Source organism: Helianthus annuus, chromosome 13 (genome assembly GCF_002127325.2).
Source record: "Helianthus annuus cultivar XRQ/B chromosome 13, HanXRQr2.0-SUNRISE, whole genome shotgun sequence".
NCBI classification, from domain to species: Eukaryota; Viridiplantae; Streptophyta; class Magnoliopsida; order Asterales; family Asteraceae; genus Helianthus; species Helianthus annuus.
Genome location: NC_035445.2, coordinates 88,425,369 through 88,443,204, shown reverse-complemented (window position 1 = coordinate 88,443,204; position 17,836 = coordinate 88,425,369). Strand labels below are relative to the sequence as shown.

The following is a 17,836-nucleotide window of genomic DNA, read 5'->3' as shown; positions in this document are numbered from 1 at the left end:
TGCTGCTTCAGATACTGCTACGTTTGCCGATCTTCCTGAAGATCAAAAGAAAACGTATGATCTGGAAAAGAAAGCATACGCCATTCTCACTCAAGCGTTAAGCAAAGATATCTACCACCAGTTTGTCAGTTTCAAGACAACGAAGAAGTTGTGGGACGGGTTGAAAACCAGAGGAGTAGGGAATGAAGCAACACGTCAATTGCGTCATGATCTTCTCAAGAAAGAATTTGACGGTTTCACGTGCATGGATAAGGAGTCTTTGGGAGATATGACAAGCCAGTTTTATCACTTGCTTACAGAGTTAAACAATTTTGGAGTAGCGACAACTACAGCAGAGGTGGTGAAGAAGTTTGCTGATGCATTGCCTCCACAATGGAATAGTTTCTTGGAAATCTTGAAGTATAACGGAGTTTTGAGAACTACAAACATCAACGACTTCGTGCAGCTTTTAGAAAACAAGGATCAGGAGGAAACATTAAAGGCAAAAAGAGTTCCAGTGCCACAAAATCCAGAAATGTATTATGGAACTTCCAGTTCTTCGTCTGCAAGAACCGGTCCACATGCTCCACTTCAAACGGCGTTTGTCACAAGCACATATATGTATGGCAATCCAGTACAAGTTCCTGTTAAGCCAGCTCCCACCACAGACATGTATGGAAATCCAATACAACCACCTCCTCCTCCTCCTGCTCAACAACAAGCGTGTTATGGAGGGACATCATCTGCTGGTCAGCAATCAAAACCAAATACAGTACAGCTCGACACTTCAAGTTTTTCTAAGGTCAGTGTAGAAGTAGCAAGGGAACACATAGAGCTGCTTAACACTATAGTGAGCGCGTACTGTGGGTTAGTGGAAGGTCGGATTGGCAACATTAATCTGACACAAGAAGACTATCGGCAGATTGATAAGGAAGAGATGGACTTGATGGATATCAAGTGGGCCTTTGCTAGTGCTGTAAGAAGGGCAAAGGATTTCATGGAAAGTACTGGCAGAACCAGCTTGGAAAGCAAGAAAGACACCAAGTATGGGTTCGATAAACAGGCAGTAAAGTGCTTCAGTTGTGGTGAACGGGGTCACTTTAAAAGAGAATGTACAAAGCCAGCACAGCATGGGAACCAGAACCCCTTCAGAAACCAAGGCAACCAGCATAACCAGAACAGGAACAATGAACGTACATTGATACCTGTCAACAACCAGAGTCAAGCTGGAACATCAAATGCCAACAGGGCACTTGTGGTTCAAGTGGTTGAAGGTTATGACTGGTCAATCCAGTTGAGTGGTGATGCTCCAAATGGAACAGCATGTTTTGCTGAAGTGGTTAAGGATTTAGTTCATACCAGTGGTGGAGAATCTTCCGCCAATGGTGGTGAATCTTCTGAGGATGAAGACTCTTCGGGATATAGCAGGAGTTCAGATGAAGAATCCTCAAGTTCAGGCGATGATCATGTGGGTGAGACATCAAATGCATCAATCGATGCAGATATTGATGAACTTTTGGAGGAAGCTGAAGCAGGAACTCTAAGAAGATCTATCTTGGTGGATCAAGCTGCTTATTCTTCGTCTTCTCTCCATTCAGCCTTTATGGCTAATGTCGACAGTTCATCAAGTCAGGTATGTGTCGATGAACCCACTGCTATTAATTGTGATAATTGTGATAGTTTGCATGTTAAATGTGCTGATTTAGGGGCAAACATGTCTGAGTTGCAAGGCAAACATGATGCTTTACAAGCTAGTTTGTTTGACTTGCAAGACAAACATGTTTCTTTGAATGCCAAGTGGTGTGAATTGCAAAGCAAACACGAGGCTTTGCAAGAAAAGTATGATGTGACATTCATCCACAATCAAAAGCTGACCGTGGATCTTTCCAAATGCACTGAAGCCAACATGTTTTATGAAAACCATGAAAAGGAGTTTAAATCGGTAATTGAAAAGTTAAAGAAAGATAAAACTGAGCTAACTAAAATGGTTTCCAGAAAACAAACTGACATTAATTTGTATATATCTCGCCTTGAGACTATGCAAAAAGAGATGGCTTGTGTGAAAACCGAAAGTGAGGCGATCCAACTTAAGCTAGACAGTTATTTGAGCTCTAGCTATGTGTTGGATCACATCATTGACGTTCAGAAAGAGAAACGGGATGTCACATGCATAGGTTACAAGAAATGTCCACCACCAGTGAGACACAATTATGATGCAATGCCTGACGAGGAGGATAGAGTGTTCTTTGAACCATCTGTTCTTAGATGTAAAAGAGTTTGCTACAGGGCTAGGATACAAGAAAGAAGTATCATCAGATTCAGATGTATCAGCAGATACATGTGTGTCTTCTGCTGAACTGAATCAGGATCCTCCAGTCATTACTGAGGATGCTGATTCTTCTGATGATGAATCTGATGATGCTGTCCCAGCAAAGTCTGATGCGGTAGTCAAAAATGAGGACATACCTCTCGAGAATCACATTCTATGTGAGCCTTCTGCAAAACCCGCTAAGACTGTTGCAATCGAGTCCTCGTCTGAAAAAGAGTCGGAGAGTGTGAACTTGCTGTACACTCTTGTTGGTGATGATAAAATCTACTCTGACAAAGATTTTCCTATTAAGAATGTTAATCAATCTTTAATAAGTAAAGTCTTTGAAAATTCGACAAGTAAGTTTTTAGGAAAGACAGGACCACGTGTTACAGTTACACAGTGTCCTCCTATTCCAAAGGCCGAAATTCGAAAACAATATGCCAATAAGAAATTACCAACAGTGCAAAAACAGCAAAATCACACCAAGCCAAAAGGAAAATCACCGGCTCAAGCACAAAAGAAGCCGAATCAAAAGAAGAACAAAAGTGTAAACTTTGTGAAATCGACGGGAACGGACAAAATCGAAACGTTTGAAAACAAATCTAACTTAGATTTTGTTAAGAAAGCAACTGTACAGAAAAGAAATGAACCAAGTAGTTCAAAACCTAATACCTCGGGATCACAAAGTTCAACATCATCGGCAAGACGATCACATGATACTTCGGGGTTTGTTGAACGAAGATCATGTTTTGAGTGTGGAACAATTGGACATATAATTCGAAACTGTCCATATCTTCATAAACAAAAAGGCAAAGTAGATGTTCCCCATGACCAAACTGACTATAAGCGATCTGTTTCTGCAAAAAAAGATCCCCGACTTGTAAAAGAAAGGGAAAAGAAACAGAAACGCCAACAGGTAAAGAAAATTGAAAAGGCGATTAAAACCGATGTGGTTAACAAAACATCTGTTCCTGTCAAACCAGAAAATTCAAAAACTTCAGACAACCATGGAGTTAAAATTTTAAAGAATAACACTGGTAAAACAAAACAGACCTGGAAACCAAAAACGGTTACTGAATCAGGGGGACCATCACAATTTACCAATCATCAAAGACAAGAAGTTATTGTTATTGATGAAAATGGAAGACCCAAGACCACAATGGCTTGGGTCCCCATCTCCAACTAATCAATTAAGTTCATGTGCAGGGTGTTCCAGGAGGAACTATCAGTAGTCATTGGATTGTTGATAGTGGGGCATCCAGGCACATGACAGGCAACATGAAGCTTCTCTACGACGTCAAATCTATTAGAGGAGGTTATGTTGCATTTGCTGGAGATAAGGGTGGTTATATTACGGGTGAAGGAATGATATCCAACGGGATTGTCAGCTTTGACAAGATCAACTTTGTGCAACAACTTCATCACAATCTTCTTAGTGTTTCTCAAATTTGTGACAAGCAATTCTCAGTACACTTTGATGCTAATGGATGTTACGTGCTGAAACCCGGCTTCAAAATTCCAAAAGAATGGATTCTCTTGTCAGCTCCAAGGATAAATGATTTGTACGTCCTTGATATGAGCCAAGCTATTACTACGTCTGCACAAGCAACTTGTTTCGTTTCCAAAGCCATAGAAAAAGACTCTATCTCTTGGCACAGACGAATGGGTCACATTCACTTACGCAAAATGAATCATTTGGTATCAAATGAGTTGGTGAATGGTGTTCCTCTCAAAAACTTCCATCTTCAAGACGTCTGTGTTTCGTGCCAGAAGGGAAAACAAACGAAGAAACGACATCCTACTAAGAAGATCAACACGGTGGCAGTTCCTCTTGAACGTTTGCACATGGATTTTTTCGGTCCTGTCAAGCACAAGAGTATTCGGAATGATCAATACTGTCTCGTGATTACTGATGACTATTCAAGATTTTCTTGGGTGGCATTCATGGCACACAAGAGTGAAACCTTTGGTATTATCAAAAACTTGATCATTCAGATTGAGAATTTGTATAAATTGAAGGTTAGGCGGATACGTAGCGACAATGGTACTGAATTTAAAAATCATGCCATGGCGGAGTTTTACACTTCAAAGGGTATTCTTCATGAGTTTAGTGCAGCTTATACTCCTCAACAGAATGGCGTCGCCGAACGTAAGAACCGCACATTGATCGAGACTGCTAGGACAATGTTGGTAGAGTCGCAGTTGCCCATTCCATTCTGGACTGAAGCTGTGGCCTCTGCATGTTATACGTTGAACCGAGTCCTTACAGTCAAAAGGCACAACAAGACCTGCTTTGAGCTTCTTCAAAAACGGAAACCAGATTTGTCTTATCTTGAACGTTTTGGAGCTCCATGTACAATCATCGATCTTAATGGAAAGTTTGGGGCTAAAGCAATTGACGGATACTTTCTTGGGTATGCCACCCCTAACTTACGAGTCTGGAATCTAGAGACTAAAAGGGTCGAGGAATGGTCTGAGGTCAGAGTACAAAGGCACACTTTGCCAGTCAAATGTCCTGGTCAGCCTTGGATGTTTGAGTACGATGACTTTTTCAATTCGATCAATGTTGAAGCCGTTGAAGAAGGTGCGGCGGCAAGGATGTTTTTCGAGAGTGACAATGCAACAGTTTCACCGGTGGTTCGTCCAATTCTTGTCAATCAAGAACCATCTTCGGTGAACAATAATACTCTCGACAATGAGGATTTTCACGATGCAACCGAATTGAACGAATCTTCAGAGGATGATGAATTTCTAGATGCAGATCAAGAAGCTCCAACAGCAGCAGTTCATGGCACTTCAGAGGGTACTCCTCCAGTGGATGCCCCTAGAACAGCTGAAGCTACTGCATCATCCTCTTCGTCAATTCCGGGCATTGATTTAGTTGTTGATCTCAATTTCAACAATCTGGGTATAAATATTCCAGTTCCAGATAATCCAGAAACAAGGATTCATAATACCCATCCTCAACAAAACATCATCGGAAATGTGCAAAGTGGCATTCAAACAAGAAACATGTTGTGAAACAACAACAATGCAGGCCTGTATGCAGCTATTCGAGAATCCGGACAACAAAACGATTGGTCTTTCGCGTGTTATGTTTCACAAGAAGAGCCTAGAACTTGGAAAGAAGCCATGAAAGATAACTCTTGGGTGGAAGCAATGCATGAAGAACTGCAACAATTCCAGAAGCTTGGTGTCTGGAAACTCGTAGAGAAACCTGCTGGTTACAAGAAGATTGGTACCCGTTGGGTTTTCAAATGCAAAAAGGATGACCGCGGAGTTGTTATCCGGAACAAAGCACGTTTAGTCGTTCAAGGTTTTCGTCAGATAGAAGGGATCGACTACAACGAAGTCTATGCACCTGTTGCACGTCTGGAAGCAATTCGGATCTTTCTGGCTTATGCCTCATTCAAAGGATTCAAGGTTTACCAGATGGACGTCAAAAGTGCATTCTTACATGGTGTGGTTGAAGAAGAGGTGTACGTCGCACAGCCTCCAGGTTTTGAAGATCCTATCCATCCCGATCGGGTTTGGTTGCTCAACAAAGCTCTCTATGGTCTTCATCAAGCACCACGAGCTTGGTATGCAACCTTATCAAACTATCTGCTGGAGAACGGTTTTCGAAGAGGTCTTATCGACTGTACTCTTTTCATCAAAGAACAAGATGGAGATCTTCTTCTGGTACAGGTATATGTTGATGATATTATTTTTGGTTCTACTAATGATGTCTTGTGTAGGAATTTCGAGCGCATTATGCAGGATAAATTCGAGATGAGTGCTATGGGGGAAATGACCTTCTTCTTGGGCCTACAAGTGCAACAAACTGAGTCTGGGATATTCATCCATCAGACTAAATATGTTGGTGACATCTTGAGCCGGTTCCAGATGTCTGATGCAACGCCCATTGGTACCCCACTGCCACAAAATCACGGAATTACTCCAGACTTGAAGGGTGAAGCTGTTAGCCCCTCATACTATCGCGCAATGATCGGATCTCTTATGTACCTCACAGCATCAAGACCAGACATAATGTACCCAACATGCCTGCTTGCCAGATATCAAGTCAACCCAAAGGCCTCACATCTTGCAGCTGTAAAAAAGATTTTTCGTTATTTGAAGGGTTACCCTGACACCGGTCTATGGTACCCTAGGGATAATAACTTTGACTTGATCGCATTCAGTGATTCTGATTTTGGTGGATGCAAAATCGACGCCAAATCCACAACGGCTGGATGTCAGTTTTTAGGAAATCGCCTAGTCACATGGCAGTGCAAGAAGCAGACATGCGTCGCTACATCAACATGCGAAGCTGAATACATTGCTGCCTCGAGTTGTTGTTCCCAAGTTCTTTGGATCCAACAACAATTACGCGACTACGGTTTTGAATTCCTAACTACTCCTATTTACGTTGATAATTCTGCTGCTTTACAGATCACTAGAAATCCTGTGCAGCACTCAAAGACCAAACACATCGAAATCAAATATCACTTCATACGTGATTGCTTTGAGAAAAGGCTAATCGATGTTGTTAAGGTCCACACCGATGACCAACATGCCGACCTTTTTACCAAAGCATTTGACAAATCAAGATTTGACTTTTTATTATTGGTAAACGGCATTAAGGTCAAGCCAGAGTAAAACCAACATCGGAAAATCATTTTTGTAAATATCTTTGTGTCTTTTAAATTTGTCTTAGTTTATTGATTTTAGGGGGAGTAAATCCAAATATTTGAAAATCCAAAAACATCGAAATATTTCTAAAACACAAAAACAATAGAAAAACAAAAATGAGTTTCCTGGCGAGCAAAAGAGAAAATGATAGTACATCAGTGGTCTATCCAAAGCTCTTTAAACCTTAAATGAAAAACGATAAGCAGCTCTATATAAGATGTATCGGTAGGCTCACAATCATTTTAAAGTGTGCAGGGTGATATAAACTTAAATCGACTGAAGTCTAGATCTTCCATGATACCATACATACGTGTACATACTGCATTCGACCTCAATAAGTGATAAACAATCACATGTCCATATCAAATAAGTGATATAATATCACATTTATCCGGGAGTCAAGTTCGTCTCTCTGCTGTACGAAAGTACTGACCTGTTCACGGACTTGCTCCTGTGCCCTCATGCGTATGAAAATCAAGTTCCTCATCAATAAGTGATTATATCACATAGGGCTTGTTTTCAAATCAAAATAAGTGAGAATCTCACATCATATACGGTCAAACAGATGATAATCGGTATACTCACCGGTAAGATGAACTCTCGTGCATACCTTGATATGGGAATGTGTCGTGATGTGGATGAACACCGGTCGGTAAGTATAAATCATACCTTAACGTATCCCCTCGCCATGATTACATCTGATAAGTTGAGCTTAAGTGGACAACAATACCGATAATTGTTATAGGATGCTTATCTTAATGTTAACTAATTGAACAACAAGAGTGTTTTGGCATGACCGTACACTGATATGATTCTCTTACCCTCGAAACTCGCAAAAAGAATGTCTGTATATATTTATTTACTGCTTTCAGTCTTTACATTTGAAATATTCAAAAATACCAAAAAGATTTTAGGTGTGTTTTAATATAAACTTTATAAAAGCCAAAAAGATTTTATTTCTATTTTATTTTCGATCGTACGATGTTGGATCTCGAGTCTTCGTTACCTGAAACCTGAACGAAAACCGAATTGACTAAATCTTCATAAACGGTCGAAATTTGCAAGTTTTGAAAGTTAGACACTAAAACTGACAAATTTACTAAACTTTCAAACTGTCGGACGGTGTTTGATTGTAGCTTGGTCATTCGTGTGTCATTTGTTTATATAAACTATATTCCAAGCAGGTGTTCTCATTACGCGTTTAGATTTCTTGCATTCTAAAGGCAAGGAGAACATGATCGATGACAAGCTTCGGAATGAAGACACGACGTGAAGGAGCTCAAAAGATGAAGATGATCGAGTTGCCGCTGACCATCATCAACACCACAAGGATCTCAAGCATTAATGATCAAGTCTTTCGCGAGCATAACTCAAGGGGGAGCTTATGTTAAGGGGGAGTTTGTCAACACACTTCTTACATGAAACGGGGAGTTTGTTGATACACTTTTTGCTTTCAAGACGTGAAGACTTTGAAGATCCTCCGACATTGAAGACTTGAAAGGACGTCAGAGACTTGAAGACACGAAGATCGAGACAAAGCTACAGCCAAGGGGGAGTTTGTTGGTGCACTTGTGTCTGTACTTTGTCTGTATTCTGTATGATATAAGACGATGTCCTTTGTAAGTCCTGTAAGTTTGACCAAGTCAACCATCCTCCTGGTTTGACTTGGCCAAACAGTTAGAACATGATTGTAACTTGTCTGTGTCGAAGGATGTCACATCGAAGGATAGTTTAGATCCTTCGATGAGCTCGAAAGATAAACCTTCGATGGATGTTGATGGACCTCGATAGATCATCCTTCGAGGTATATGTAGATCCTTCGACAGGTTTCAGGTCGATAGATGATCCTTCGATCAATCTATCTGATCCTTCGACCAGACGATCTGTGTTGGGTATATATACCCATGTAATGTGTTCACTTCATTTCGAAGAGACAAGCAAGCAGGATAGACTTCACAGAGAACACACACACACTTAGAGAGTTTGCAAAACAGATTTGTAGACATTGAGCTTGTAACCGAACCTTTCATACGTATTAATACAAGTGGTGTTAATCGGTGAATATTGTGTATCTTGTGTTAGTCGGTAAGTATAAATCATACCTTAACGTATCCCCTCGCCATGATTACATCTGATAAGTTGAGCTTAAGTGGACAACAATACCGATAATTGTTATAGGATGCTTATCTTAATGTTAACTAATTGAACAACAAGAGTGTTTTGGCATGACCGTACACTGATATGATTCTCTTACCCTCGAAACTCGCAAAAAGAATGTCTGTATATATTTATTTACTGCTTTCAGTCTTTACATTTGAAATATTCAAAAATACCAAAAAGATTTTAGGTGTGTTTTAATATAAACTTTATAAAAGCCAAAAAGATTTTATTTCTATTTTATTTTCGATCGTACGATGTTGGATCTCGAGTCTTCGTTACCTGAAACCTGAACGAAAACCGAATTGACTAAATCTTCATAAACGGTCGAAATTTGCAAGTTTTGAAAGTTAGACACTAAAACTGACAAATTTACTAAACTTTCAAACTGTCGGACGGTGTTTGATTGTAGCTTGGTCATTCGTGTGTCATTTGTTTATATAAACTATATTCCAAGCAGGTGTTCTCATTACGCGTTTAGATTTCTTGCATTCTAAAGGCAAGGAGAACATGATCGATGACAAGCTTCGGAATGAAGACACGACGTGAAGGCGCTCAAAAGATGAAGATGATCGAGTTGCCGCTGACCATCATCAACACCACAAGGATCTCAAGCATTAATGATCAAGTCTTTCGCGAGCATAACTCAAGGGGGAGCTTATGTTAAGGGGGAGTTTGTCAACACACTTCCTACATGAAACGGGGAGTTTGTTGATACACTTTTTGCTTTCAAGACGTGAAGACTTTGAAGATCCTCCGACATTGAAGACTTGAAAGGACGTCAGAGACTTGAAGACACGAAGATCGAGACAAAGCTACAGCCAAGGGGGAGTTTGTTGGTGCACTTGTGTCTGTACTTTGTCTGTATTCTGTATGATATAAGACGATGTCCTTTGTAAGTCCTGTAAGTTTGACCAAGTTAACCATCCTCCTGGTTTGACTTGGCCAAACAGTTAGAACATGATTGTAACTTGTCTGTGTCAAAGGATGTCACATCGAAGGATAGTTTAGATCCTTCGATGAGCTCGAAAGATAAACCTTCGATGGATGTTGATGGACCTCGATAGATCATCCTTCGAGGTATATGTAGATCCTTCGACAGGTTTCAGGTCGATAGATGATCCTTCGATCAATCTATCTGATCCTTCGACCAGACGATCTGTGTTGGGTATATATACCCATGTAATGTGTTCACTTCATTTCGAAGAGACAAGCAAGCAGGATAGACTTCACAGAGAACACACACACACTTAGAGAGTTTGCAAAACAGATTTGTAGACATTGAGCTTGTAACCGAACCTTTCATACGTATTAATACAAGTGGTGTTAATCGGTGAATATTGTGTGTCTTGTGTTTGTGCTTGTTTCATCTCGGTTTGCACTCTAGCTTGGATTCCGCACTTGCTAGTGTGTTTAACATAACAAGGTTAAGGTTTGACCTCATCCTCCGAGGGACCTATAGTCTTTTTTACATTACATTTGGCCCAAAACTTACTATTGCAACCACTTTTGATGTAACATTATATAACGCAATCGGAGACGGGATTACTGATGACACTGCGGTATGTATATCATGTCTACAATTTTGAATCAATACAGCAATTTCTTTTTTCTAACTATATTCGCTATATACATGCTTTCGTTCAGGCATGGGGGGATTTATGTGCCGATATTTCAGAAAATCCGACATTGATCATACCATCAGACAAGACGTTTTAAATACACTGTGTGGCATTCGCGGGGCCGTGCAAATCTTCTAGTTCTAGCATTCTTATTAAGGTACATTCACACTCAACTCAATGATCATTTGTGAATTGTGATTATGTATTTTCCAATTATGTTTTATTAAAAGTGAGTGAAGTCATTTTAGTTTGTTATGAATTTATTACAATTTAATCATGTTTTTGGTGGGTAGCTTTTGGGAGACATTACTACACCAAAGAGTCTAGTTTGGGTGGGAAAGCTGTGATACACAAGGCCATTTGATGTATTTTCGATCGGTTAAAGGACTCACCATTGCCGGACCAGGCCAAATAGATGGTCAGGGTTCTATCTGGTGGGGAGATGGAGATGTTAAGCTGGTATTCAAACTTAACCATCATTAATTCTTTTTTCTTTACATGAATCAATCAATATATTGGTTAATGGTTACTAATTAATATACTTGTTTTGTTTTCTTTTGTTTATTTCTGCAGCCCATTGGTCCAAAGTTCGACCGCCCATCAGTATGATCATCTTTAAAATTAATCATATGAAAATTAAATAAATCTCACATTTAAATGTTTTTTTTTTTACCTTTTAGATGTTACTATTTAAAAACTGTGACGGGCTAAGACTAAGAGGTTCAAGATTTGTAAACAGTCCAAAGACTCATATCAGCATTAGTGGTTGTAAAGGCGCAGATATCCAAAGTCCTCGTATTTCAGCAGCTGATTACAGCCCTAATACTAATGGAATCGACATCAGTTGGTCGTCACACATTAATATCCACGACTCTTCGATTGGGAGCGGTATGTGACATACAGAAAACCTCAGTTTCTTGTATGCTAAATTGTTGTAATGTACCTGTTCTTCCTAAAATAACTAAAAACAGGCGGCGATTGTGTGGCTATAAGTGGAGGCGCATACGACATCAACGTAACAAGTATCTTTTGTGGACCTGGTCATGGCATAAGGTAACATATCATCATCAGGCTCAGAAAATCTTTGGGATAGTGATAAATTCAGAAAGTTATTAATAAATTTTGTCTACGTTATGATTATGTACTATAAAAGAGAAAATTCTAATATAACCTGTTGTCCCACAATTTAGATTTGCTTAATTTTTATTTTATTTTTTTATTTTGGACGGAAAATTTCTTTTAATCCTATCGTCTGTCTGTGAGACTTGAACCCATGACCTCCTCCCCCTCCCAAGGTGTTTAAAAGCTTTCTCTTTGCGAATGGACCACCACCCCATCGGTTAGATTTGCTTAAGTGACTTGTTTTGGCAGCATAGGAGGCCTTGGGAAGCATAGTTCTTATACGGCGGTTGAGAAAGTACTAGTGCGACAAAGTTACTTCACTTCAACGCAAAACGGAGCACGAATCAAGACTGTGCCGGTAAAAATAAAATTACATCAATATAATTACTACGATTAAATTGTTCAACATACTAGTTTTATCTTTTTACTGGTTTCTTGCAATGTAGTACGGGAAGGGGTACGCTAGGTCGATTGTATTTGAGCACATTCTCCTATCAAATGTTAAAAATCCAATAATTATTGATCAACATTACTGCACTAATATGAGCAACGCTGATTGCCATGCACCGGTAAGCCTTGTTACTCAATAACTGATCAACATGTTTATACTTTAGCATCCAGGACTAATATTTTTCTCTTCCTGCCTGTTTTGGATTAGCCAAATGCATCATCCGTACAAGTGAGCGATGTAACGTATAGAGATATACATGGGTCATCAGCATCAACGCAAGCAATTATCTTCAATTGTGTTGGAGAGTTTAACTGTACTGGAATCGTAACGGATGATGTTGAGGTCACTGGAGAAGGCGTGTTTGCTTCCTGCCAAAATGTTCATGGAGATTTTACCCAAACCACCCCTCAGATTACCTGTGCTTAGGTTGTTCCCCATCCAAATCTTCAAATGTATTGCAGTTTGTGTTCATTGAAGCACACTTTAGTTACAGTGGCGAACCCAGAAACTTTTTTCACGGGGTGCGGAATTTCGTAGCAGTCGATTGTCTGCCACTAAGTATTATAAAAAAGTCGGTCTGATTCGGGCCGGGTCGGGTCTGGGTATCTTTGAAATTCAAACCATCTTCAAAAATCAAATTAATTACTTGCACTTACACTGTTTGTTGTTATCCGTTTAATATTTTTTTCAGTGTTTCTTTTACGGATGCTTTTAAACCAAATTTTATATACAATAAATTTAATACACTATTTATTTAGCAAAACCAAAAATAAACTAAATTGAGATAGGCTAATTTAGGTTGCTTGCATTTTTTAAAGTAATCAGAAAAGTGTTATCTTTTGCGTGAACAATAAAAAAAAATAAAGAATAGTTTTTTTTATATCTAAAGAAATATTCACTAAATCGATATATGTACACAAAACAAATCAAATAGACTAATAAAAATCTAGCTCATGAGTTTATCATATTTATTTATTTGAAAATTAAATAAGGGGCTGTTTGGTAGCGTTTTAATGACCGTTCAGATGCTACCTTTTAATGGTTTAAAACATCTGAATGAATAAGAGGTAACCTCAAGTCTGAATGGTTAAGAGTTAACCTCTGAATGGTAAATCATCACATGTCACATTCTTCTACTTTCTCATTGGTAAAATTCTTAATGGTTCCATTAAGAGGTAGCCTTTTAATGACCATTTAGAGGCTACCAAACATCCCCTAAGTAAGATGTTTTTTTGCCTATATGTCTGTACACCAATCAACAATGTACTAGCTTTTAACTTTGAAAAAGGAAATAAAATATTATAAATTAATTGAAGATGAGAGTTATAGGTTTAAAATACTTCATCTTCTTCATTTTGATGTTCATCTCTTTCATAACTCCACCTGCAACTTCAGATTAACAATTTATTTACCTTTTTTTCTTTGGCTTCACATCTTCTTCATTAGAGTCAAGTTCAAGGGGTGCGATTTTAAATTTTCAAGGGGTGCAATCGGGATTTTTGTTTAAAAGTTACACTAACTTTTTTTCTTTCAAGGGGTGCGCCCGCCCACCCACGACTTAAGCTAGGTCCGCCCTTGTTTAGTTACCAGAACAATAACATTAACTAAATGAAATCAATCATGAATAGTTATGCTTTCAGACGTTACTTATCATTTCCAAAAAATAAATTTGTAAAAATAAATTTGTATTATGAATAGTTATTATATCATCGGACTAATTTTAATCACTCGAAAGAAATATATATTAATGAATCACTTCAATTTTCATTTACAGACTATTAAATTCAAAATTTATATTTTATCAATTACATTGTTTAATCATATTTTTATGAATTCTACGAACTGAAATTTTTTTATAGCCATTTAGAATCCAACTGATAAAAAAAAACATGTAGTTATATATAACATCTAGTTACATGTTTACATATTCGAAGATCTAATCTTTGTTATGATTTCATCCCATAGTTTTTTTTTTTTTTTCATATCATTAAAGCCGAAAGTATTCAAGTAATTATTTTCTTTTATTTTTTTATCGATTTATATCATGGCTAATTTTAACTCTTTGCATATATTTATATATATATATTTTTTTTTGTAGATGTGACAACTTCAACTCATTCTCTTATTTAAGGGTCCATTTAGGTTATGTTTTATCTCTAGTGGGTAAAACGGTTAGAAATTAAATAAAATTAGTCAAAAATGAGAAGGTAGATTTGTTGAAAGTCACCCTACATTTAAATCTAATGCAAATAAATATATTAAAATTGTTATAGTATATTCAAAATAATATAAATTTTTACTCGTATTTGATACTGAGTTATACCTAATATATAACTATATAAGTAAGTTATTGCACTACGTGTTACAATTTTACGAGCCTAAAATTCTTGTAATCGTATGAAAATTTTTCTATTTATTTTTCAGTATGGCCAAGCTATAACTAATTAAATAATATTGAAAAAAAATTGTTTAATTTTTCTCAACTAGATATTGTTTTGTTTATTTATATTACGTTATGAATTATTTATTTATTTAATACTTTTTTTTAACTATTATTTTACTTTTTTACGCTTATTAATAATCATACAATAGTTCATTGATCCAACTCTGAGTAATACACGGTTTTCTAACCTATACGGAAATTAAAGATATATTTGGTTGATTTCAGACTTTATAACTTGTTAAAAATGTAAATCCATACCAAAACATTATATGATTCATATTTTGTTTTAAAATATATTCATACATTATGTGAACGATTATAAGACTATCCACTATCACAACCCAATCCAACCCAACCCAACCCAAACTAACCCAATTTTTCATTAAAAAACTATTTTTTTTCTCTTCCATATACACAACCCAACCCAACCCAACCTGTGACACCTCGTATTTTCAATCTTTCCATTTTTGACAAGTCTACTTGTACTTTCTATTTTTGTAAGTTGTACCTTTGTGGTATTTGGTTTTATTCCCAAATTGTACTCGAGACTTGAAATCATAATGAAAGTGCATTACTTTATTCATATTTGTGTTTGTATACTATGTATCGTCAAAACAATTAAAAATATGTTGAAACTATGTTAAACACGTAAAAACAGTGAAAATACATCTTAATCTCAGCTCTCAAATTCATCATTGCCAAGAGATTACCCTAAACCGTACAAAAATCGGGAATTTATACGTTAATTCGGTAAAAATATCTAAACTTGGGTTAAATTAATTTTATATTATTTTATTAATATTTTAAATAAGTAAATTAATAATTAAAATTAAATAAATAAATATATTAAATTGAATTTTTAATGATTTTTGTTAGTTTTGGTTAGTTAAACTAACTCGGTTAGTGAAAACCCAGTTAAATCAGCTAACTGGGTTAAATTTATCAAAGGGCAGCACTAACTGAGTTAGAAAACTCAGTTAGTGGCTAACTCAGTTAGTCAGACTAACTAAGTGCAAAAAAGGGGGTCTCCTGGGTGAGAACCGGCCCTTGTGCGGTTCGAACCCGGGTATCTCGCCTCACACACACACGACTTAACCACTCGGCCGGGCATGCCACATCCAAACGATATCATAACTTAATTGTATTTAACCACACATTAATGTCACTGATTTTAAAATAACCGCTAAAACTGATCATCTTCTCCGGCTGTTGGGTTGGATTACCGGACAACGACCTTCCGTTTCCGAAACTGACGACCGTATCCTTTATAAGCACGACCAAACTCCATACATTCGTTCCTTTCGCATCCGATCACCGAGACGAACATCGAACACTTCTTTCGTTATCGATACCATAACCGACTCGCGTCTTCGTTCCCGTCTCGCCGGAATCCTGCACCACCACCGGAGCCACCGCGTGTTCGCCGACCGACCGTCGATTCCGGTACCGTTTTCGTTTCTTTCTTCACTGTTTTTTTTATTATATCTAATTACGGTTATTAGTTTATTATTATTATTATTATTATTATTATTATTAGTATTATTATTATTATTATTATTATTATTATTATTGTATTATAAATTATTAGTATTATTATTAATACTATTATTATTATTAGATATTAATATTATCAGAAATATTATTAAACAGATTTAGTAAAATCTGAAATTTTATAACAGAATTATTAGTTTCTGTTTTTTTTAATTTTTATATATATAATCAGAATTTTATTTAATATTATTATCAGAATTATTTATATAAATATCAGAGTTTTTATTTTATAATTAATCAGAAATATTATTAATATTATTAATCAGATTTATAAATATTTTTAAATCAGAATTTTTATAACAGAAATTATTATTTCTTGTTTCTTTTAATAATCAGAATTTTTATAACAAAATAATCAGATTTATTTTTAGATTTTCAGAATTATTATATAAAATCAGAATTATTAAATAACAGAATCATTATTTAAATTATTTAAATCTGAATTATTGTTCTTTATTTTATCAGATTTATTATTTTATTTAAATCAGAATTAATATTTTATAAAACCAAAATCAGAATTATTATTTTATAATAATCAGACTTATTAGTTTATTTAAATCAGAATTATCATTTTATATATATGTAAATCAGAATTATTATCTAATAAACAGATTTTACTATTTTATTTAGATTAGAATTATTATTTTATATATAGTAATCAGATTTATTATTTTAAATCAGAATTATTAATCTATATTATTAATATTAATAATAATCAGAATTATTACTTTATATATATCAGAATTATTATTTTTTTAAATACATAATAATTAGGAATTATTATTTATATAATCCAAAATTTTAGTAATAATATTTATAATATGTTGGTAAAATTAGAAATATTATTTTAATATTATATACAAATCAGTATTATTATATTCACTTATTTATAAAATAAATTGACATTTATTTCATTAAATACAAGATATAAAAATAAGACATATTATTATTCCACTTTTGAAATGTTAATATTATTTTTATAAATGCCTTGTTATTTAAATAATCTTTAAATTCCCAATATTTAACGAATCCTCAAAATTAATAGGGTAAATCTCTTGTGCACATTCTCTTGGGCAATCTCTTGATTTAATCTTTTCCAATAAAAACGCAACGCAACCTAAGGTGAGTATACATGACCCATTTTCTATTTTATCACATTTTGGGTGTTGTATGCATTTCTATATCAAACACACTATGTTAAACATTTTTGCACTATCAATCCACATTTCATGTGAATCTATTTGACTCATGTTAATCATGTTATGCTACTGTTAAACATTTATGACTGTGTGTTCATTAACTTTGCAAGCCTCCCCTAACAATGGCAGCGCTGTAGGTTGAGAAACGCCCCTCCCATAATATTATGGGTGTTGTTAGGTTTATTCTATGTTACTCATTTACCACCCTTCTAGGGTTAGGCTATGTTAATTGCGTTAAACTTTGGTTTGAACACATAGATTTCATCGTTACGAGTATAACTGTTAATATGAAATCATATAGTCACGTGGATTTGAGCATGTTAATCTATT

The 17,836-nt window shown here is 36.0% G+C and overlaps 1 pseudogene; it reads left to right on the top strand.

Moving 5' to 3' along the window:
* Positions 1-10,004: 10,004 nt before the first annotated feature.
* LOC110901264 lies at positions 10,005-12,739 on the top strand (annotated as a pseudogene).
* Positions 12,740-17,836: the final 5,097 nt, after the last annotated feature.